This window comes from Rhinolophus sinicus, chromosome 5 (assembly GCF_057876585.1).
Source record: "Rhinolophus sinicus isolate RSI-liver-muscle chromosome 5, RSI-T2T, whole genome shotgun sequence".
Lineage (NCBI taxonomy): Eukaryota > Metazoa > Chordata > Mammalia > Chiroptera > Rhinolophidae > Rhinolophus > Rhinolophus sinicus.
The window spans coordinates 37285149-37310948 of record NC_142505.1 but is presented as its reverse complement, the minus strand read 5'-3'; the positions used below and the strand labels follow the sequence as shown (position 1 = coordinate 37310948).

Here is a 25800-nt window from a genome sequence, read left to right as displayed (position 1 = left end):
CCCCGCCACTTGTTACAGAGTATACACTTGACAAATATGGAAACAGACTTTTTCTACATTGCTACATCCGAAGGGAGTGACAAGTGCTTTTGTAAACATTGTGGGCAGTGTTACTGTTTGGTGAAGTCATCATAATTAAATTAGATGAGTAGTTATTTTGAAGCGCTGAATGGATGTTTGGAAATATGATTCCTAATTAAATCATCTCCAGCGAGTCAGAATTCTCAGCAGTTCATTAATCATTTGGGGATTTTTACGCTATGCTGTAAGATTTTTATGGTAAAAGCAGAACTGTTTAAGTCATGATAATGTAGCATAGGAGAGACTGTTCAGGATAAAGATCTTAACCTAGTTTCAGGAGGCAAGTGTGGAACAAAGGAAAACTCTTAAGCTTTAAAGCTGGAACTGGCATTCACAAAAACAAAAATGACTGAAACCAAAAAACTTTGTTTTATTCTCCCTGGTTCACGCATTGATAAGGGTCTTCCACCTTCGGGTTGTTTTTTAGAAGTGAAAATTGAGTTCGGTTTTGATTTATTGCAGTTTTGCACCTCTTGCCTATTATTTCCTGCTTTTCTTAGTGACTCATCCATAAAGGCTTTAATCCAACCTGCTTTGTGCATATGAACAAAATACATAGAAAGTAATTAAAAAATAAACTTTGTAATTTTAATTATGTTCTTTCTAAATTATGATCTTCCCTGTTATCTAACTTTGGACTGGGGATCCCAACAATAGAAGCACTGTTAGCCACTGTGGAAAGGCTAGGGGGTCAGAAGTCACATCTTGGTTGTAGGCCTCGATGTGGGTCTCAAATAGCTGGAACTTTGGGGATGTCACTCAGTCTTCCTGGGCCTCATTTTTTATTTATTTATGGAATTTGAGTATGTGTCACCAGCAGGTTGGGAGGAGGTAGTGGACTAAAGACTCATATAAAGGATATTCCAGGATATTGTACTTTTCCTTCTCTTCCTGAATTCAAACATTCTAATGCCTCAGCGCTGCCAAGCCTGCCCCTCTACTTTTTTCTACCTGTAGATGGAGGAATGTTTATAAGGACTTTAAGTTAAAAAAAAAATTATTGAATAACTTTTGGAACCTGTCAAGTGAGACAAATCCCATAATATCAAGTTATAATAGGGACCTTCTAACAAATTTGGGGGCTAAGTCTGTGATCAAATCATAGCAGATTATAATCATCACATATCCTCTCATCTCTCTTTAGTAAGCCCAGGATTCCCATTTACTGATATTGCAGGGTAGAGATTAATTTTATTAATTTTATTCCAGAATGTAAGACTTTTAGGTATTCAACTTTCTTAGGGATTGAGAGGAAGGATATGTTACCTGTATAGCCAAAGTGTTTTGCAAATGTAGTGTTCCATTACTCATTTTCCTATTAACTTGGTTCCAGCCTAAAGCAGTTAATAATCTAGAAATTTAATCATTTCTTCAGAAAATTCACAAATTTTTCTCCTGAGTCCTGATTCCAGGATTTATCTATCTTCCCCCCACGTCTTCACCAAGAATGTATATGCAGGTTACCTGAGGTTATTATCAGTTGACCCTTTAGCTGGGAATATTTACTGCTGAAGTAAAGAATGTTAATCTGGACAGTCCCTCGTATCCTGGTGTTATTGCTAGAGCTGGGTCTGCAGCCGGAATCCCACTAGTGCAAACCCAGGAGGGACTGTGTGTCGCTGTGTCGCTGACCGTGGAGCTTGTCCTCTGTTGCTCCAGCCACTTGGGAGCCCACCAGGCAAATGCTCTTTTACCTCTAAGGGAAATGTGATCCTGATTATCCATGGCTCAGGAGCAGGATTACGTGGATTAAAAGAAATCTATGGGTAATCCAGGAGCTTTATTGAAACTGCAGTTTACCCACATTCCTGATCATAGGTTTTCCTTGTATTTCTAATAACTAACGTATAATATTTACTAATTTCATATCTCCTTCTACCATTTAGAAGTAATGGCGGTCGTGAAGTAGAGAAAAAATGGCAGGGGTAAAGGGGTTAGATAATCATCAGGCATTGCCCCACATAATTTTGTGTTGACTGGGTGGTTTAACCACAATGCTTACTAGACCTTGAAGACCTAAATTCCATGAATTCTTTACCTGCTGAGCCACTGGTAGAAATTTGAGGTGACTGTCAACAGGAAGGTCAAACTCCATTTTGAGACGTTTGTACTTGACTAGCTTGAATGATTGAGCTTTTGTGAGTTAAATAAGATTTCAGATTGTCAGAATTTTAAGTTTAATGCAATTTGAACTTTAATGTTAATAATTTAACCTATTGATTTGCACAGGAATTAAACTGAAGAACTGCTATTTGAAATAGAGATGCTCAGTTTTTGTAGCCAGGCTACTACCACGTTTCCCTGAAAATAAGACCTAGCCGGACCGTCAGCTCTAATGCGTCTTTTGGAGCAAAAATTAATATAAGACCCGGTATTATATTATATTATATTATATTATATTATATTATATTATATTATATTATACCCAGTATTATATTATATTATATTATGTTATGTTATGTTATGTTATGTTATATTATACCTGGTCTTATATAAGACCTGGTCTTATTTTACTTATAGTAAGTAAATACTATAAGTAAAATAAGACCGAGTCTTATATAAATTTTTGCTCCAAACGATGCGTTAGAGCTGATGGTCCGGCTAGGTCTTATTTTCGGGGAAACACGGTAATACTGCCTCCGATAAGTTACATGTAGTTACACAGTAATTATTTCTGTTAAATAGTTGAATTATGGCCATTTAAAATTGTTTACTTTTGAACTACTGATTTAGTGTAGGTCTTGTATTTGTGTTGCCTGCCATTGAGTAGATTCTGACTCCTGGCAACCCCATGAGTGACGCCCACAATGTCCTGTCTTCAACAGCCCTGCTCAGCTCTTGTAGACTCATGCCCGTGGCTTCTTTTATGGAGTCAGTCCATCTCATATTTGGGCTTCCTCTTTTCCTGCTGCCTTCTTTTCCCCCTGCCAATTATTGTCTTTTCCAAAGAACCCTGCCTTCTCTTGATGTGCCAAACAAAGTAGGACAGCTTCAGTTTTGTCATTTTTGCCTCCAACGATGTTTCAGGCTTAATTTGCTCTAGGACCTACTTCCCGTATGTTCATCGTTTTGGCGGTCAGAGTATCTGTAGAGCTCTCCTCCAGCACCCGGGGGTCTTGTATTTAGGTACTATTAAAGAATCAGTGTTTTCCTTTAGCTTTATAAATCATTACAGATGCTGCCATTGTTGACTGAACAAAAATTATAATTTGTGAGCTAAAATTTATTTTTGCAGTTGTATATTTTCAAAAGTTAGGTTCCATATTTATCAGCTATATAGATGTCATTCCCCTTAATTAAGATTCATTATAGTTAAATTTTGGGGGGTGTCCTGGGGCAGAACCAGCTGGAATTCACTTAACATGCTTGTTGTTTTATATGGTGAGCCTAAGGAAACATCTATAGGAGTAGATGGTTGTTGGTTTTGGTTGTTGGTTTTTGACAAGGTTTGATTAATTGAAATTATTTCATTTTTGTTCTTTTGGTGGCTGTGGAAATACCCCCTTTTCACTGGAAATCATTAGTTGTCTTAAATCTTGATATACTTCACCCACCACTCCATTATTAATATTTTTTCCTAACTGAGAGGCTTCTGGGTTTTAGGTACTCAGTCTGCCACTAAGAATATATATGTAGCAGTCCTTGTAGGTGTGGTGTGGGGGGTGTGTGTGTGTACTTTTTTTTAGAGAGCTATATGCACCATACCAACCAGCAACCATCATTTTATGTTTAACTTAATGAAGAATTCACTATCTTCTCCTTGTGCCCTAGACTGTTATTTTTTAATCAGTGATTTCTTTAATTCTGTGTATTCTGTGTATTGTTAACCTGCTTCCTTTTATGTTCTTTTGTCATTTAAAGTTGCGACTGTCAATATAGCCTATTAGGAAAGCTCTGTGTGGCTTACTATATATATGTAATTGTAGACTATAACAATAGTTAACATAGATGCTTACTTATGTGTCAGGTTATACTATGTGTTCTTTCTATATTATTTCATTTTATCCTTATAACAAACTTCTAATGAAGGTCTTAGTGATTTTCTCATTTCAGAGATGAGGGAACTGAAACCTTGGGAAGCTAACATGCCAAGTGGCACACAGCTTTTAAGTGGGAGAGTCAGGTTTCAAACTCAGGTCTGCCTGACTCTAGAATTTATGCTTTTAACGATTGTCTCATACAGTTCTTTATTTTTTAGGTCTTTCAGAGGCAGGTTGAAAGAGACTGTGTAAGTTTAAAGGTTTATTTTTTTTTTTAGTACAGTAATCATGACCTTTATTTCAGTACCTGTGTGTTTGAAAACAGGAAACAATTTTCCAGTTGTTTAACCTTTAACTTTCTTTCTCTCACTACTCCTAAACAAATTAGACAGTGAATTATTATTAATAGTTATTTGATGTAGTATGCCTTTGTTTTGAATGTACGATAAGCTTTTCCTTTTGCCTTGGCCTTACAATGAGAAAGACTGTGGTTTTGTGGTTAGTCATATATAGGCAACTAACAAAAGTGCTTAATGTGTGACCTAGTATAATTAGATGTTCTAGAAAGCTTGTGTAGATCATCTTTACAGAGTTTTCAAATAAAATAAAAAAATCTCAAAATATTTTCTTTCCCCTCTGCTCAGGTGGGTGGCATATTGAAACGTGTTGCTAAGCTTGATCCTAAAGTATTGGGAGTAGAGGAAGGAAGACATAAATTTACTTACGAATAAATGAACCAGCAGACTACAGTTATTATCTTTAACTTAAAAAATGAATAGAGAAGCATTATGCTATTTGGCCTCCCCCCCCCCCCCATATTCACATGAGAAAGGAATATGAGCATTAACATTATGTCTAGTACCATTAATAGTAATACTCAGGCACATAGACAGAGATGCATAGGACGTACAGGAGGTTTTCTGCTTAACGAGCTCACACCAGTGGGTGAGCGAGCCACTAATTTTTAATTAAGTTATAAGCAATGGTTTCTATAGATGAGGCCTATATAGTTATAAAATTAAAAGTATTATTTCTTCATTACTGGCGCTGGAGACTTAAAGCCACTGAAGTATCCATTTTGAAAATGAACTATTGAATAAATTAGAGAAGTTTTGCACTTGATTACATTTAGTTGTATGCTAAACTTTGGATCTTATTTCAGTAAGGGAAAATTTTTTTTTTTTTAAGATTTTTTTGGGGAAGGAGAACAGGACTTTATTGGGGAACACTGTGTTCTTCCAGGCCTTTTTTTTCCAAGTCAAGTTGTTGTCCTTTCAATCTCAGTTGTGGAGGGTGCTGTTCAGCTTCAAGTTGTTGTTCTTTCAGTCTTAGTTGTGGAGGGCACAGCTCAGCTCCAGGTCCAGTTGCGTTGCTAGTTGCAGGGGGCACAGCCCACCATCCCTTGCGGGAGTCGAACCGGCAACCTTGTGGTTGAGAGGACGCGCTCCAACCAACTGAGCCATCTGGGAGGCAGCTCAGCTCAAGGTGCCGTGTTCAATTTTAGTTGCAGGGGGCGCTGCCCACCATCCCTTGCGGGACTCGAGGAATTGAACTGGCAACCTTGTGGTTGAGAGCCCGCGCTCCAACCAACTGAGCCCTCTGGGAGGCAGCTCAGCTCAAGGTGCCGTGTTCAACCTTAGTTGTAGGGGGCAGAGCCCACCATCCCTTGCGGGACTCGAGGAGTTGAACTGGCAACCTTGTGGTTGAGAGCCCACTGGCCCATGTAGGAATCGAACCGGCAGCCTTCGGAGTTAGGAGCATGGAGCTCTAACCGCCTGAGCCACCGGGCTGGCCCGAAAAATTTTTTTAAGGAGTCCAATCCTTTTTGAAGTCTTCATAAATTATTGACAGTGTCATTAATGTTTCCTTTAAAATGTAATCTCAAAAAGGTAGCATTTTTTGGGTGGATTTACATACTTTAAGAAAAACCCAAATTATTTTAAGTGACATCAAAGTAACTTCTACCTATCAGCTTGGCAAAGATAAAGTATTTTAATACTTCTGAATAGGACTGGGGAAAATATTTTCATACATTGTTCCTGAAAGTATAAGTTGGTACAACTTCTAAGGAAGGCAATTTAGCAATATCAAAATTATGAATGCACATACCATTACCCATTAATTCTTTTTGTAGGAATTATCCTATAGTTATACGCACACATGTGCAAAATGATGCATGTACAAGGTTACTTATTGCACTGTTGTTTATAATAGCAAAATTCTTGAAGTAACTTAAATGTTCCTTAGTAGGGGGATTGACTTTTAGAAAGTATGATTGAATGCTCTGTTACTCTAAACCAGAATGAGGAAAGTTTTTATGTAGTGATGTGGAATGATTTCACCACATTAATGGGTAAAGTTAAAAAAAAAAAAGTGTGGTCACAGTATGTGTAGAATTCTACCATTACTGTTTTTTAAAAAAGAGGGCAGTAGAATATATGTATTTGATTGCTTATAAGTGCATTATTTTTGAAAGGAAAACCAACATACTGGTATATATTGGTTGCCTCTGGGAAGAGGATCCTGGATTAACTGAGGGAATTGGGTGGTAGGGAGACTTTATTGTATATCATTTTGTGCTTATGAATTTTGAATAGCATTCACCAAAAGAGGTGAATATAATAAATACATATAATTAAAAAGTAAAGAAATTCAACTATTTTGAAGATTAGAAAGATAACCTTCTATAAGGTATTACAGTATTAAACAAAATGGACACTAATTACAATGTTTAATTAGTGTCAGTTGGGGAGGAGCTATGTGGAAATTCAGGGGATACCTAAGAGACACGAATGTGGTTGGAGAAATAGAATAATTATTATTTAATTGTCTCATAGACTCTCAGAATTTAAGAAGAGGCTTAGGCATTACTTAGTTGCTAAACTAGGAAAATGGGTCTCTTGGGTCTCTTTAGTGTTCAGGGTGAATAGTTCCAGTCTTCTGTGTTTCCACTTATAGAGAGTTTCAGTCTCTGGAACTGTCTTTGGGAAGAAGAGGGAGACATGAGAATGGATGATAGCGCCACCACATGCTTTTAGACGTGTTTTTCACTCAGCTGCAGAATAGTTGCATTATTAATGGTACTGTGTCAAGGTAGAGGGTGGGTCCAACATTGAAAGATAATTTTTGCATTTAACTTTTTTTTTGTTTTCAAGTAGATACTACATTTAAAATTTGAAAGTACCAAAGGCTTCCTTCCTCCAGCCATGTAGTTATCTTCCCCACAGGCAACCAAAATCATCAGTTTCTCATGTATCCTTCAGAGAGATTTCTTCCTTTTCTTTCTTTTTTATTAGTTTCACGTGTACAAAAAAATATAATGATTAGACATTTACACCCCTCACAAAGTGATAACCCCACCAAGTCTACTACCCCTCTGACACCGTACATAGCTATTACAGTACCATTGACTATATTCTCTCTGCTGTATTTTACATCCTGTGACTATATATATTTATATAGTTGATATATATGTGTGTATATATATATATATATATTATAGTTGACATTCAATATTATTTTATATTAATTTCAGGTGTATAGTGCAGTGGTTAGGCCTTTATATAATTTATGCTGTGGTTCCCCCCCCCCCCCCATATAAGTTTATTGTCCATCTGGCACCATACATGGTTTTTACAACATTATTGACTATATTTCCCATACCGTATTGCACTTCCCTGTGACCATTTTGTGGCTACCAATTTGTATTTCTTAATCTCTTCATCTTTCTCACCCATTCCCCCCAACCCCTCGATTTTTTGCTTTTTCAAACAAATGTATACCTGTGTGTTTATTCTACTCTTCTACCCACTATTTAAATACATGTGTATATACTCGTATGTGTGTGTGTGTATGTATATATATATATGTATATATATATATGTTGGTATAGACTACACACATTTACGTACATTCTTTTTTCTTTTTTAATTTTACTGGGGAATATTGGGGGACAGTGTGTTCCTCCAGGGCCCATCAGCTCCAGGTAGTTGTCCTTCAATCTAGTTGTGGAGGGTGCAGCTCAGCTCCATGTCCAGTTGCCATTTGTTTTTTTTCCCCAAGTCAAGTTGTTGTCCTTTCAATCTTAGTTGTGGAGGGTGCAGCTCAGCTCCAGGTCCAGTGGCTGTTTTCTAGTTGCAGGGGGCACAGCCCACCATCCCTTGCGGGAGTCGAACTGGCAACCTTGTGGTTGACAGCCTGCACTCCAACCAACTGAGCCATTCGGAAGGCAGCTCAGCTCAAGGTGCCGTGTTCAACCTTAGTTGCAGGGGGCGGAGCCCACCATCCCTTGCGGGACTCGAGGAGTTGAACTGGCAGCCTTGTGGTTGAGAGCCCACTGGCCCATGTGGGAATCGAACCGGCAGCCTTCAGAGTTAGGAGCATGGAGCTGTAACTGCCTGAGCCACCAGGCCAGCTCTCCAGTTGCCATTTTTAATTGTTAGTTGCACGATTAAAAATCGTGCTCAGCCCACCATCGCATAGGGGAATTGAACCAGCAACCTTGTGGTTGAGAGCCCACTGGCCCATGTGGGAATCGAACCGGCAGCCTTTGGCGCTAGGAGCACGGAGCTCCAACTGCCTGAACCACTGGGCCGGTCCCAGTACTTCCTTTTCTTGCTGAATAATTCTGTTTCCTTTTTCAATTTCATTAATAAATGTGTTTCACTATGTATTAGGGCTGTTAATTAGGGTATTATTCTTGCCCTAGGTTTGCCTTCTGTATATTACCTGGTTCTTAGCATTTTGCTGCGTATTTATTAATCTTTAAGAGTATTGGCATAGAGAAGGAAAAGATGTGAACCTCAAAGCAGGCAGTTTAGCTGTTTGTTAGTATCATTAGCAAGAGTTTTATTTTAAAGGAGTTTTGAACTATGGATAAAATTAAGTGAAACTGGGAAATTGCTCAGAGATTTTACTTTTCATGTTTTCTCTTAACTCCTGTTATGTAATATCTGTATTTGAACCTAAATTAAGGAGAAAGGTAGTTGGATGTAGAGCTGGAGTCTTGGGAAATAGACAATTTCATATTCTGAGCACTCCTATCCTAAAACCCAGTCCAGACTAGTCTCCAACAAAGAGTTTCACAGAACACCTTAAGTTGCCTTACTTTAATCTTAGGTATGTGATTTGTAGTGTATATATTTTAAAGAATGATTTCTCAACTAATCAGGCTTGAAGGAACATTTAACTCTTGTGTGTTATCTTTTATAAAGAGATTGGTTCCTGAAATGTTTTGTTTGTTTTTTGGCTCGATTGGCTTTTTCATGACTATATAGGAGGTCCCCCCATAAGTATTTTAAGATCTTTTTAATGAACATGGGAAGCATCTCTTTAGTCCGATGATTGATGTCTCTCTGCTGAATTTCCAGGAGAGAGAACTGGTATGCGAGGAATTCCTGAGGAGGCTTACTTGTCTTGCTGCATCACTACTCAAAACTATGATCCTTTTGCTGACTGCCACGTCCACGATGGTCTCCTACAGAAATTGAGAATTGATAAGAAAATGTGGCCTTGTATTTTGTCTTTTATTTTTCTGTTCTTTTTATTGTATTTTAGGAATCTATTGGATTACTATAACTTGGGGTGAAAACCCATTAGTTCTTTACTACTGGCAGCTTGAAAAGCACAGAGGACTGTGAAATGTCCAGGCTCTAGCTTTAGGGAGCCTGTAGCTCAGTGGATTTAGGTTTTCAGGCTTTTTTTTTTAAATTGAGATTTTGATGGAGATAATTGTAGATTCATGTGCGGCTATATAAATAATACAGAGAAATTCTTTGTATTCTTGACTGGGTTTCCCCCACTGGTAACATTTTGTAAAACTAATATAGTATCACAACCAGGATATTGACATTTATACAGTCCACTGACATTATTCATATTTCCTCAGTTTTACTTAACGTGTGTGTGTGTGTATGTGTGTGTGTGTATTAAGTTCTATACAATTTTATCATCTGTGTGGGTTTTTGTCTGCACCACCGCAGTCAAGATACTGAACCGTTCCAACACCACCAGGATGTGTTGTGTTGCATGTTTATAACCACGCTTACCTCTAGCACGCACCTCTCCCACCTTCCCCTCCCCTCTGTGGTCTACAACTCCTGGTAACCACTAATCTGTCCTCTATTTTGTCATTTTAAAACTGTCATATAAATGGAATCACACAGTTTATAACATTTTGAGATTGCCTTTGTTCATTTGGCATAATTCCCTGAAGTTTGTCCAGGTGTTGTATGTTTTAACAGTTCGTTTCTTTTTATTGCTGAGTAGAATTCCATGATATGGATGAACCACAGTTTGTTTAACCATTCACCTGTTGAAAGATTTGGATTGTTTTTAGTTTTTGACCGTTACAAATAAAGCAAGTATGAACATTTAGTTTTTGTGTGAACACAGGTTTTTGTGTGAACATAAGTTTTCGTTTCTTTGGGCTAAATGCCCAAGAGTGCAGTTGCTGAGTTTTATGATAATTGTGTGTTTAATTTTATAAGAAACTGCCAATAGTCCCTTTTATAACACAAGGAGAAACAGAGAAGCCTTATACAAACAGATGCTAGCTACAGTATGTCAACAGATCCTTGCTGAGCTGCTGTTCTGGTGAAGTAAGCGTGGAGTTCCACCTGGTTGACCATCGCCTAGGGACTGTGCCAGCCTTGTCTGCGCTCTTCACCCACCTGGAACTGAGGGCCAGACTGGTGAAGTGACTTTAAGTTTTTTTAAAGAAAGAAGATTTAGAAGTGATGTTAGGCTTGTTATGGGCAAAGCTGGTAATGGAACTCAGGTTTCTTGATTCCTAGTTTTTTGTTGTTTTTGTAAATTAGAGTTAGTTATGCTTTCATGCGTATTGTTTGAATGGTTAACTAGTCCTCCAAGTTTTGTTACGAAAAACCATAGTATTCTGCTGTTCCACTCCCTCCTAAAGTAATTGTATTAGAGCATTTACTTATATATTATTTTGTACTAAATTATGTTTTATTTTTCCTTTATAATATAGTTAGGACTCTACATAACATACACATATATGTAATTATTTAAAATTATGTTTAGTTTGTATTATCTATAAGTTTTATTTTAGAACAATAAAGGGGATGTTATGAAATATTTGTTATTTTAGAAAAGGGAGTATTGGGTCTGACACGGCTGAGAACACCTAGGATAGTAGGATGTGGTCGTGTAGCACATGGGAAAACTCTTTGGTGGGAGGGAGCCTGGCATCTTGGAGAAACTGAAAGGAAGCCATATATAGCTTGAGAGGAAAGACTAAGGGCTAGCGTTGTGTAGGATAAAGGATGTGTAGGATGAGTCCAGGAGGGAGGCAGGGGCCATGCGGGACCTTGTAAGAAGGTTGGAGAGTTGTTTGACTAGAACAAAAGCTGAGGAATTGTGAGGTGTAGAATTGCTTGACCACATGGAATTTATAGTTGAAATGGACTTTAAAGATCATATAATTTAGCCATCCCATTTTCCAAATAACAAACTGGAAGTTAAGGGAACTTTCCCAATGTTAAACAATTAGTGGATGAGCTGAACTAAACTTGATGGTGCTAATTTATTGTTTACACTGACTACCAGGCAGAGGGGTTAAATTTTAAGTAGTTGGGTTTTGATCAAGAGAATTCCAAGATGGAGATGGCTGGCTGGCTGTGTTTAGGCAGTGAGTAATGGAAAGCTACAAAGTCTGGAAAGCCACAAAGTCAAGGTCCCATGATTTTATGCTCTGGTTAAACTAAGTCACAAATACGATTTCTTATCTTGACTTACGCTCAGTTTTTTAATCGTTTTTTTTGTATTAGTGTGCTTGTCTCCCCTTTTAGATTGCATGCCCTTTACTTTTTACTTCCTATACATTCTGGGTCAATACTTTATTCATAAGTCATGAGTTTTAAATGTAAGTTCCCCCAAGTTGAATTGGTCCACTAGCTTTCTTGAATCTTCATTTCATCTTTCTGTATGGACTTTTTTTTTAAGCCTCTTTTTAAAAAAACAAAAACTTTCTTTCTTTCTTTATTTGTGTTTTTCCAGGACCCATCAGCTCCAAGTCAAGTAGTTTCAATCTAGTGGAGGGAGCAGCTCACAGTGGCCCATGTGGGGCTTGACCCTGCAAGCTTGTTGTTAAGAGCACCGCGCTCTAACCAACTGAGCTAACCGGCCGCCCCCTGCATTGACTTTTTACCTGATTATGTATTTTGCTTTAGTAGACTTACAGTTTCCTACAGAGATTAGTTCAGTCTCTGTATAGCAAAGCTCTTCTCCAGCAACATACTTTGTACTTTTAAGTAATACTGAAAATAAGGAAATAGGAGCTGTGGTTTAGATTTTGTTCAGAAGATTATTTAAAAAAAAAAGATTATATGTACTTAATTCTCTAGTATTAGTCATGGATTGGTCCTAATGTGGTGTATTATCTGCTCTCCCAGGTCAGGTGAATAAGCTCTCGAGTCCCTGGTACCATTTGGTGACTCACAGTGAGGGCAGGCCCATTGTTACTAGCAAGTAAATAAGTCTCCAAGTAGACTTACCACCTTCTGGTTTTTAACTATTTTACTTAAATTTATATTTTTAATAGTTGACACATGCATATTATATAAAATACTTTAGTCAGGAAACTGGATCTGTGGGTGTTTGTTTACAGTCTAAGATGTTTTATAGGATCTGCTTTCCTTGTTCCCTCAGGTTGAACTTTGAAAAGGTCTAATCTAGTGTGCTTACGCCAGATCTGAATGTTTCCTTTATTCTACTTCTGGCAGTGCTATGAATTTATCATGATTTTTCTTTCATACATTTCTATTAGCTATGGTGGAGAATTGGCTATGGTGGAATCTGGTTCATTTACATGTACCTTTCTACATTAGGGTGTGTGAATATTTTCCTATATTTACCGTTTTATTCATGAAATGTTTATTGAGAGGATATATGCTATATGCTTTATGAGGCACAGGGATGCAAAGTTGAAGAAGGTTCATGGCTTACAGCTTTAAGGAACTTGAAGAGCGAAAACGAACAGATAATTCGGTACTGTGTGGTAAGTGCAAATGATAGAGCCTATCCAGGGTATTGTGGGAGCACAGAATGGAGCAGTGGTTTTCCAAGTGTGGTCGGGGGCCTCCTGGAGGCCCCTGAGCTCTTTCTCAGAGATCTGCAAGGTCAAATCTATTTTCATAACATAAGACATTTACTTTTTTTGCTCTTAGTTGCTTAAAAATATATGATGGTTTTCCAGAGGCGGTATAACTTGTGACATCACAGTAGGTTGACAGTGCAAGCAGACAGAGATGAGAATTTGTTTTCTATTAAGCCTGACATTAAGGAGATTTGCAGAAATGTAAAACAGTATATAACTCTTCTCACTAAAGGTTTTGTTTTGAAAGATTTTTTTTTTTTAACTTTTATTTATTTAAGTGTGTTTTTCCAGAACCCATCAGCTCCAAGTCAAGTAGTTGTTTCAATCTAGTTTTGGAGGGCGCAGCTCACAGTGGCTCATGTGGGAATCGAACCTGCAACCTTGTTGAGAGCACTGCTCTCTAACCAGTTAAGCTAACTGGCCGCCCCTGAAAGATATGGTTTTTAAGACTAAAATATGCTTAAAAGGGGTTTTTTAAGTAATCATTACACAGGCTTATTATTTTTTACATGAAAAACCGTAAAATTCATTTTTAATTTCAAATTCAGTAACTATTGATAGATATAACTTATATAGGTAGGTAAGAGCTTTTGAGTCCTCAGTCATTTTTAAGAGTGTGAAGGGGTCCTTAAACCAAAAAATTTGAGAACCACTGGACTAGAAAGTTCTAAACTGGTCCTTAGGAGAAAGGTGGTCAAGGAAGTATTCCTGTAGGAGCTGATATCAGGGCTTAATTACAGGTGTTTAAGTAACTGAGCTGGAATGTAAAGTGAGGGAGTTTCAAAAGATAGGAAGAGGTGGATCACAGAAGGCCTTGTATTCTAGACTGAGAAGTTGGTTCCAGCTCTTGTAGTCAGAAATAACGAGTTTCTAAAATGTGTTAATTTCTACCCTTATGTAGTACTGTTGGAATCTATTTTATTTTATACGAGTATGTATTTTTATTTTTTATTTTTTTAAAGATTTTATTGGGGAAGGGGAACAGGACTTTATTGGGGAACAGTGTGTACTTCCAGGCCTTTTTTCCAAGTCAAGTTGTTGTCCTTTCCATCTCAGTTGTGGAGGGTGCTGTTCAGCTTCAAGTTGTTCTTTCAGTCTTAGTTGTGGAGGGCACAGCTCAGCTCCAGATCCAGTTGCCGTTGCTAGTTGCAGGGGGCACAGCCCACCATCCCTTGCTGGAGTCGAACCGGCAACCTTGTGGTTGAGAGGATGCGCTCCAACCAACTGAGCCATCCGGGTGGCAGCTCAGCTCAAGATGCCGTGTTCAGCCTTAGTTGCAGGGAGCGCTGCCCACCATCCCTTGCGGGACTTGAGGAGTTGCAACTGGCAACCTTGTGGTTGAGAGCCCACTGGCCCATGTGGGAATCGAACCGGCAGCCTTCGGAGTTAGGAGTATGGAGCTCTAACCACCTGAGCCACCGGGCCGGCCCACAAGTATGTATTTTTAAATGTAAAGAGGTTAGAAGATTGTGTTTCTGATTTTGTGTGATTTGCTAAGTTTGCAATCAACATTTTATCAAAGGGTATTCTATACACCACTATTAGCATTGACAACATAGGAATAATCTGTGGCTTCAACTCCTCTTACTACCTAAATTAAATTATTGTATTTCCTGTAAAATGTAGGTTTCAAGTAACCATTTGTCAGTGATACCAGATTCTCGTAAATTGTTTTTAATGTGCTGATTATGGTTATAAACTACTACTGACAAAGACTTTCTTCTGAATCTGGAGGTTAAGTTGATAGGAAAATGCAGATCCTATCATTCAAATAGAAAGTCAGTGAGAAAATATTAGTAAAGCACATATCAAATAAGGATTATATATATAAAGAACGTTTACAATTCAATAATAAAAATTTATGTAATCCAATTTAAAATTTGGCAAAGTGTTTAAACATTTTCCAAGGAAGACATACAAATGACTAATAAGCACATGATCAGTTGCTCAACATCATTAGTTATTAGGGAAATGCAAATCAAAACCATAATGAGTTAACCACTTCACACTGCTAAGATGGTTATAATCCAAAGATGGACAATAAGAAGTGTTGTGTGTGGAGTTGGAACCTTCATACATTGCTGGTTGGGTTGTAAAATAGTGTAGCCACTTTGGAAAAGCAGTGTATCAATTCCTCAAAAAGTTAAACTAGAGTTACCATATGACCCAGCAATTCTACTGTTACCGTGTTGCCCCGAAAATAAGACCTAGCTGGACCATCAGCTCTAATGTGTCTTTGAGAGCAAAAATTAACATAAGACCCGGTCTTAATTTACTATAATATAATATTTCAAACCTACAGAAAAGTTTAAAAAATAGTTAAAGTTGTATGGATTAAAAGCTGTCCTCAAAACTCCCTATTTTCCAATGGAATAACCAACATGTAAATAATAAATGAGGATTGTAAGTACTAATAAGCATTATGAAGGTGTTAAAATGGTAGCAAAAGTCAGTGTTAGCTTGTCCAAACCTGTAGAGAATTTTTATAAAAATTTATTTGAGCCAAACAGGATACTCCTGGAAGCCAGATCTCAACAGACTGAGAAAAGTGCTTCTTGGAATGATAGTTTGCACCTTCTTTTATGCATTTGGAATTAAGGAGGGAAAGTAAGGAAGGTTACATGAAGGTGGAAGAAAGCAAGATGGGGATTGGATTAGAGGATAGTTAACAAGATTATGTTCTCTCTTGAGTGTGGTCTCTGTCTGAAAAGAGGCACTTGAAAGGTGTGTTATAACCTAGATTCACAAAAACAATAGAAGGGGCTTGCTTAAAGCAAAGATAAACCTTTTACTAAGTTATATGTCTGGGGCAAGACTCCTCACCATGATCTGCCCAGTTAGGAATTTTTGATTAGATCACCCTGTGAGGTTACTTTCTGTAGAACCCCTTTGTCATCTAGAAGAATGACCCAGGTGATACACAGAAAAACTATTAAAAGAGGTAACTTTTGAGTTGAGAAATGATGAATGTTAGAAGGTGGTAAATGACCTGGGGCAGAACATTCCAAGTTGAAAGAAAAGCAAGTACAAAAAGCCCTAAGGTAGGAACACAGTATGTGAGGAACAGAAAGCAAAACCAGTATGGTCAGAGAGTAGTGAATGAGTAAGAGAGTGGAAGATGAGGTCAGAAGTAGATAGATACCAGATTATATACGGTCTTGTAGGGCATAGCTGCAACTCAGGGTTACAATGGGAAGCTTTTGGAAAGTTTTAAGCAAGGAATTGCAGTGATCTAAATTATTCTGTACCAGGTACTTTCTAGTTGCTGTGGCACAGATGAATTGTAGAGAGGCTAGAGTGGATGCAGAGCGACTGATTAGGAGGGTGTTGGAGCAGAGTAGCCAAGAAATGCTGATAATGGCTTAGAGCGTGGCTGTGTCAGGGTTAATGGCAGTGTTCGGTGAGTTTGGTATGTTTTGGAGGTAGAACCAGTTTTTTTGTCTTTGTTTTTGGCTGAGATGGTGTTTGAGGGGGAACAGAACAGAAGTATATTAATAGTTTACATTGTAGCGCTGTGAAAATACTGGAAACAATCTAACCATAAGCAGTGGTATATCCACACAGTGGAGTACAGTGCAGATGTAAAGAAAAGAGTGAGGAAGATCTCTATGAACTGATATAAAGTAATTTTTAAGACATATTGTTAATGAAAAAGAGTGCAAAAGAGTAACTACAGTATGCTACCTAAAACGGTAAGGCAAAGAGGGAAACAAGAATATAGATACGTATTTGCACACTTACTGAAAAATAAACCCAGGGAGGATAAGCCAAAAACTAATGAGATTGGTTTCCCGCGGGATTTGGGTGGGTACAGTGTGGAAAGGATGAAGGGGCTGGGAATGGAGGAGGAGGGATGGAGAGAGGGATGTGTTTCTGAGTCTACATTAGTATTTCACATGATCAGAAACAAATACATAAAATCTGTCAGAATGGGAAGAGAAAAAAACCCAAGTGAAATACAAATGAATGAACCTACGTGGGTTTCTAGTGAATAACACATTGAAAGGGAGAATAAAAAAAAACTAAACCAATTAACTACACAGAATTTTGACTATGAACCCCAGGCTAAAACAAAAACTCTGTAAACAAATACTGAACTGTGTAATTGTTTTTCATACTGGAGTAAATTAGGAATTTCATAACTGCTGTATGTGCATTTTAGGATTGAGCAAGTTTTTCAATATATTGAAGATGATAAGAGTTAGTTAGATTTATCACTGTGGTAATGGAAGTTATAAATAAGGCTTGAATGAGCATTGTTATTGTAGTTTTGGATTGGAATCTGAGATAGTATGAATTTGTGGTCTTTTTAGATAGACACAGAAATGTAGATGTTTGTATGCATGTGTCGGTATACATGTATACGCGTATATTTCCTAGTTCTGTCTACTCTTTCTTATTCTCTCATAGAAAATAAAAAGATACTGAATTCCTGGATTTTGAAGAGAGGTTTAGGGTTAACTAGAAGCATCCGTATAGTTTGTTTTCTCCTTGGTTCCCAGTTTTTACCAGTATTTGATGAAGTTTGAAAACTTATCCTGGATTGTAAATACCTACCTGCCATACAATTGGGTATATGTCAGGGGTGTCCAAACTGCGGCCCGCGGGCCAACTGTGGCTCACAATCCATTGTTAATTGGCCCACAGCAAATTCCAAAAATATATTTAGTTTACTTAAATAAACCAGGTGAGGCAATACGTACTTCACCTCGAGTGAGTGGCCCGGCTGTTTGTGTATTTTACTGCATATGGCCCTTGGTGAAGAACGTTGAAAAAAGTTTGCACACCCCTGGTATATGTGAATAGTTGATTATTCTATTTTCTACTTCCTCTTCCTCAGGCCACTTGGGACAGCTCATTATGGGAAAGCCCGTATCAGTTAGTGGATTTTTTCCCTGCGTGGAAAAAACCTGGTCCCTATAACTTTGTCTACCTTCTTAGAAGATTTTATATATCTGTATTTCTTTAATCATATACCTCATAATTTCTTTACAATAAAAAATGAATAAAAGGTCATAAAAATTTGGCACTCTAACATCAGCTGTTTTTTTCTTTACCTTTTGAAGACATACATTTTATGTAGTTCTATGCAACACTTCTGAAGTGATTGAGATGTATACTTGATATTTTCAGTTGTTTTATGTACGAAACTTTACATTTAAGATATTGATGTATTTAACTAAGGAAAAAGAATTGGAGTTTCTGTTTCCTTCAAAACAGGGACTGAATGAAGTAAAATGCCTTTTGGGGTTAAGCAGAACATTAAGTGAGATTTCAGCCACACTCACAATTTGTCTATGTGTGTAGTTTCTTCAATTCATTCAGTGAACATTTTTGATTACCTGCCATATTCAAAGGTGCTTTGGTAGTTACTTGGATTATAAATATGAATATGACTTTCCCCTTGTCCTGAGGAATTCAGAGTCCAGTAGGGGAGACAGGTAAACTAATATTTGAAATGCACTGTAATAAGTGAGATACATATAGTTCACAGCAGGATCCCATAGGAATGAGCCTTATGGGATCAGGAATGGCCCTAAAGAAAATGTCACCTGAACTGTTGCAGGTGTATATGAGCTGGCCTGATGGACAGGATGCTGGAATGAGCAGCAGCTGCACGGGCACCAGAGGTTTGGACCCCATACTCTCATACTTAATCTTGGTGTTACCAGAATTTAGTCAAATAGTGTGTTACATTTTAGGTAAAAGAGAGGTGGATGCTAGAATTTACTATGGAGGACAATTCAGAGTAGGGGTTATCTCACTGATTTAGTTGTAAGGAGGAGACATTATTGGTGGCAAACTCTGGATGTCTCCCTTTTGTAGGTTTCCCTTATTTATTAGACCTTGACTTAGTTATTAGAATTGCTGGTAAGCCTGGGTGGTGAACGCACAATGTGATATATATATATATATATATAAAAATAAAGAATTGGTGGTAAGTAGAAAAGAATAACTCCTGGACTTACAGATGAGAGTGAGAGAACCCTTAAGTGAAGCTTTTGTTCAGAAGAGACATGAGGCTTTATGTAACTTGGGGAGAAAAGGTTCACCCTGACCTTAAGAGAAGCAAAAGGGAATTACGGAGAAAATATCCTTTCTCAGGGAGACTAGTGTTAAGAGATCTTGGGCTGATGACGTAATCCATTTGGACAAGGTCACACTACAGACCTCAGTGAGATGGGCAACGCTCGGGTCTTAGTTACAGAGATGGTAAAAGAATGGTTCCTGTCATTGTGTATGTTTGTTGATAGTATTTGGATCCTATTTTGGCTTATTAATTTACTAATCTATGTATAGTAGTAATAGAGTCTTATGGGATTAAAAACTTTTCAATATAAAAAGTTAAACAATGGAAACTCTCTGACCTCTAGCCCCAAGCCGTGACACTGTTCCTGTTCACCCCATTCGTTCAACACTCCACTCAGCCCAGATAACTATTTCTTAGTCTTTTATGCATCTTCCTAGAGTTTCTTTATATAAAGAAAATAAAAATATAGACTCTTATTTCTTTCTATCTTAACTTAAGAGCCCACCAAGTCCAAAGGTGGCATGTTATTATACTATTGTTTTGCAAATTGGTCTTTCCACCCTTTGTACATTGTGATTTTTCCTTAATAATGGAGATCGTCACAGAAGATCTTTTCAAAGAGTATATAGTTTTGTTTTGTTTCTTAACTTGTATGTTTCCCTTTGGGTAATTTGTTTAATCAGTTCTCTAATGGTAGACATTTGGGTTGTTTCCAGTTTTTTGTTATTGTAACAGTGTTGCAATGAATTACCTGGTACGTGTGTCATTTTGCCCATATTCAAGTATATAATTATGGAATAAATTCAGATGTGATATTACTAATCGAAGGCTGTGTATATCTTTGCAATTTTGATAGGTATTGCCAAATTGCCCTTATGTTTGGATCCAGGCTCTTCCACTGATAACAAGGGATAATGTGTATTTCTCCTCCCTTAATTTTATTGAGATTTAATTGACGTGTAACATTGTGTAAGTTTAAGGTGTACAATGTGATGATTTGGTACATGTATATATTGCAAAATATTTACCAGAGTAGGTTAGTTACATCCTTCACATAATTTATATAATTACTGTTTTGCTGTCGTTGGTATGGTGGATGGATAATGTGTATTTCTTCACAGCTTTGCCCACAAAGTAACGTGGCAAACCAGGATTTTTGCCAAATTGGTTAGTTGAAAATAGTGTTTCATTGTAGTTTGCATTTTTCTAATGAATGAGGGTAAGAGTGTTCATATTTTTAAGACACTTTTTTTTTCTGTGAACTTAACTATATCACGGAGTTTTGAAGCAAAAATGATGTTATCCTTACTTACACATCTTCCCCCCCGCCCCCATCCAAGTAAAACATGTATAGCAGAGTGTATAAGTCTTAAGGTTATAGTGAGATGGATTTTCATAAGCCTCTGACCTCATTCTGGGGGTTTTGGTGACACCAGAAGATGTCAATAAAGATTTCAGACCACAGCCAGGATATTTATTTTAACTTCAAATGGTCCTTACATGGTTTGTGTACTGAAATATTAGTGGGTTGTAGTTGTCTTACTAGTCCATCAGGAAAAAGAAATACGTTCACATTTGTAGGCAGTGGTGACCAGTGGATCATACCTGCTGCCTGACTTAGAGTGACTGTAAGGTACATTTCTATATCAGAGGTGTTAAAATGTGGAAAAAACTTCAGCTTAAAATTGATGAAATATGTTAGATAATAGTAGAATCTTTTCCTAAGAGGTCATGCTAATTTACAGTGTCAACTTGAAGGTAAACTGTTTTGGTTGTTCCCCATTGTCAAAAGCAATTGATACTATCAGTCCTTTTTGTTAGTATGGCAGATGTGAAATAGTAGTTCAGTGTATTTTTTTCTCCTTTTAACTTTTTTCAGTGTAGTAAAAGGTAAAAAATCATCAATGTATATATAACATCATGACTTACCACAACTGAAACAGACCCATGTAACCACCACCAAGAAGTAGAAAAATGTTAGGAGTCCAGGAACTCTCCATTACTATTGCTTACTTCTTTTCCAAAGGTAATCACTGTTCTGGCAACACCATAGATTAGTTTTGCTCATTTTTTGAATATCACATATATGGAATCATAGAGTAGGAGTGACTTTGTATCTGATGTCTTTTATTCAACAATATGCTTGTTAGATTTACCTGTTATGTGTAGTTGCAAGTTGCTCCACGTAGCTTACTTAATGAGATGGACAATGCCATATTGTCATTCTTATGATATGTAAAAGAGTGGTTCTCATTTTTTATGTGTGTTTGAGGCATACTTGTGGTTTTTATTTTTTTGAGGGATTTGGAAATTATTTTTGTTGCTGAAATATCTTTTTTTTAATAAATACATTAAAATTTTTTTTTAAATTGGGGAATATTAGGGAACAGTGTGTTTCTCCAGCTCCCATCAGCTTCAAGTCAAGTCATTGTCCTTCAGCCTAGTTGTGGGGGCACAGCTCAGCTCAAAGTCTAGTCGCTGTTTTCAGTCTTTAGTTGCAGGAGGCGCAGCCCACCATCCCATGTGGGAATTGAACCAGCAACCTTGTTAAGAGCATGTGCTCTAACCAACCGAGCCATTCGGCCGCCCCTCCTGCAGCTCATCGGCAGCTCGTTGTCTTCAATATAGTTGTGGAGGGCGCAGCTCACTGGCCCATGTGGGACTCGAACCGGCAACCCTGTTGTTGAGAGCCCGCGCTCTAACCAACTGAGCCATCTGGCTGCTCCCTGAAATAGCGTTTTGTAATTTAGGTGCACACATCTTAATTGATTTAAAAAAAATGTGTATATATATCTATGGTATTTGAATCCTTTTTATGGATTATTTACATTTATAGTATATAATAGATCCCCGTGGTTCAAAACTAAAAAGAATAAAAAGATAAATGGTCTCCTACTCCATTCCCAACTACCCAAATCATATCCACTCAACCTCCGAACATCTCATTCTGCCCAGGAAAAAAGCCCAGTTTCTTGTGTAATCTTTCAATGTCTGTTATACACATAGCAAATATTAATAATAGAGTTTTTATTTCTTTACATCTTTACCCCTCTGCCAGAAGCACATTAGACCAACTGCCCTGTACTTTATGTTTTTTGCATTATATCTTACATATTTTTATATATCAGTTCAGTTTTATAAAGTTATAAGTAATTTATTTTCATTGCAATATAGTATTTCATTGTGATAATATATCATAATTTATCCATTTTGTTTTGGGTTTTCAGTTTTTGGCTATTCTGAATAATGCTGCTGTGAACATTGTAGTAACTATCTTTTGTTGAAATGTGTCCACATTTTTTTTGGATGTATATGTAAGGTGGAAATCCTGTGTCATGTATAAGGTATGTGAATTTCCATTGCTCATATCCTTGGCAATCCTAGGTATTGTTAGTTTCTTTAATTTTTTTACCTATTCTGCTGGGTATATAGTGGTATCTTATTGTGGTTTTAATTTTAATTTTCTGGAGCACTAATGAGACTGCCCATTTCCCCCCGATAATTGGGTATATTGGTTTTTTAAAAAAACATATTTTAAAAGAAAGCCATGATAAATAATTTCCATTTGTTAAAAATAAAAATAAAAAAGATAGATTGAGAAACTCATTCACTAACAATCTTAATCTGGTTATTTCTTGGGTAATAAGTATCAAAGCATATTTTTGACTGGTCTAATTTAGTTTTGTAAAAATAAATGGTGGAGTAGAAATTACATTCTTTTGCTGTAGGTCTAGGACTTTGTGGCAGTGCTCTGGGAGTCTTCCCGGTTCAGTAGTTAGGAACAGGGAGATGAGCATCTCTACCACGACATGAGTTTAGAATTGGGATCGTTTGGCTTGTTTATTTGTGGGTGGAGGGTGGGAATTTGAAATGATTGTTACTTAAATAGAATAGTTTAGCCAGCTCTTGAATTATAATATAAATTGCATGATTCAGGCATAGTGTGTTTTTTTGGTTTTGTTTTGTAGAAAAGTACTTTTACTTGAACTCAGACCAGAGATAGAACTTGGGTAGGGGTTTGGTTTGGTCATGGGCCATTCTCAGGGCTTGGGTGAACTTTTGAAATTCCACCCCCCCCACCTCTTTAAGGTTTAATGGACACTTGTTATTTGTCCAGAAGTTTTTCCTTCTAATAAATTCTGTTTCTTTTCACAATGAAGTTATGTAAGTGGATCTTCACGTGTAAGGTCATTAATAACATTGCTTATGCGTAAAGCATTATTAGGAATTTTAAGAATAAACTTTTTTGAATTCTGTGTTTGATGAAATCAGAGTGATTTTGTTGACTGCGCAAGAACAGTAAACAATATACTTCCGTTCATTATTAGCCGATTTTGTGTCAAATTGATTTTTTTTGGGGGGTGCAGTTGAAGCATTTCCTTTACTTATTCCCTTTTTAAATAGACATAATTTTTTAGAGCAGTTTTAGGTTCACAGCAAAATTGAGCAGGAAGTACAGGGAGTCCCATATATCCCTGCCCCCCACACACAGCCTCCCCCACTGTCAACATCATGCACCAGCAAATTGGTTCTTTTTGAGTTGACTGGTTCCCTTACTTTTGGGAAAGTAAGCAGTTTGATATATTTTGACATTGTTTCAAAATTTGTTTTATAGCGTTTCTCTCACTTTGAAAAGAGTATTATTGTCCTTATTTGAAAAACAAAGAAACCAAGACTACTATTAAATTACTTGCTCCCTAGCTGAATTTTATTTTGGAGGTACAAAATGAAAAAGGTTTTCAACTTCAATAGCAACAATTATGCTCTCCTTTGATTGCTACTAATTTTATGAAACTTGAAGATTTTTTTTCAGCCTTTTCTCCCTTCATTTAAATGTAAAATGTTCTAATTAGGTGCTTGAAATTTTTATTAAAATTTTTGACTTGGAGTACTACTGACAAATGTAAATAATTCCAAACTTGGTATGCAGGTCTAATCCACTTTGAGTAGGATTTCCCAGAAATGAGTTAAATGATACTGACTAGGATGCTGCTATCATAAAGGTCATGAAGTCCTAGAAAATGTTGTTAGCGAAGAATGGGACTTAATGGCTGGGAGGAAAGGGCTATGAGCTCACTCACTGATCCTTAGAAAGCACCCATGTTTTAGGGCTCAAACCGAAAGACAAAGTCATAAAACTTTATGAAGACTAGGATTTTCTCAACAAGACAGAAGAGTCAACTAAAAATAATTGATGTTTTTGACCACATTAAAATTAATATTCATCTAAAGACACCAGAAAGAAAATGAAAAGGTAAACCACAAATTTGGAAAACAATAATTGTAATACATGCAATAGAGAATTAGTGTCCTTAGCAGGGCTACCTTCATAGAGGAACAACCTGTGTAGTCACACAGGACCGCACACTTATTTTAATGATAAGCTGTCACTTTCTTGAAATTCTTAATTTTTGAATAAGTGGCTGTGCTTTTTTATTTTACTTGCAAGTGGTCCTTGCAAGTTATGTATCCAGTCCTGGTCCTGATAAAGCCTACTGATTAATAAGAAAAAGACAACCCAATAATAATGGCCAAAAGCTGTGAACAAAGGAACACAGAAAGGAACATAGATAATTAATAAACATGAAAAGGTACTCAACGTCATTAGATCTTCAACCCAATTAAGCAAATACAACCGAAATCACAGTGTGACACTCTTTTATATGTTCTATGTTGCTACAAATTAAGAAATCTAACTTTACCAAGTATTAGAGAGAGTATGTTACCAACTCATATACTGCTGGTGCGTTGGTAAAGTGATACAATTGGAAGACAATTTGGCATTTTTGGTAAAGTTGGGAATTTGTATGTCCTGTGATCCACCAATTCCACTTAGGTTTAAAGCATGCCCTCAATAAATTCTTGTTCAAGTGTTACCTGCAGACATGTATAATAATATTGATAAAAAGCAAAAAACTATAAACCATCCAAATGTCTATCAACAGAATGGATAAATACATGTGGTATATTTATATAATGAAATACTATAGAGCAATAAAAATGTAACATAGGTAAATCTTAGAAAAATATTGAGTGAAAGAATTCAAGTCCCTGGAGACTTCATACAGCATACCTGTTTATCAAGCTGAAAAAGGGAGCAGGGGACAAAAAGTATTATTTAGGGTTATATACATGTATGACAGTTATTTTTTAAAAAGTAATGGGATAATAAGTATTCAGGATAAAAGGTTGGAATGAGAGGAGCACATAGGTGGATGTAATGTTATTGGTATGGGATGGTGATTTGCATTGTTCATTATATGCTTGTTTAGATGCATATTTTGTATGAAGTATTAAAGAAGAAAAGGGAAAATGAAATAACCTATTGTAGTTAGCAGCTTATGATGTAGATAGAAGAATGGATTGAGAAGTCAAAAGAAACTAGCTTATTATAGAAAAGAGGTTTCAAGAAAGGGGGTAATCTAAATGAGAGCATTTAGTTACATAGGATGTCCACTTAAGTCCCTTCCAGTTCTTTTTTTTTTTTTTTTAAGAGGGCGCAGCTCACAGTGGCCCATGTGGGGATTGAACCAGCAACCTTGGTGTTACTAACACCATGCTCTAACCAACTGAGCTAATTGACTACCCCC

At 37.0% G+C, this 25800-nt stretch overlaps 1 protein-coding gene across 5 annotated transcripts in view; it reads left to right on the top strand.

The window, feature by feature from the left end:
• Nucleotides 1-25800, top strand: part of PIK3CB (phosphatidylinositol-4,5-bisphosphate 3-kinase catalytic subunit beta) — a 153476-nt gene that overhangs the window by 1206 nt on the left and 126470 nt on the right. The gene's annotated exons all lie outside the window — the stretch shown is intronic.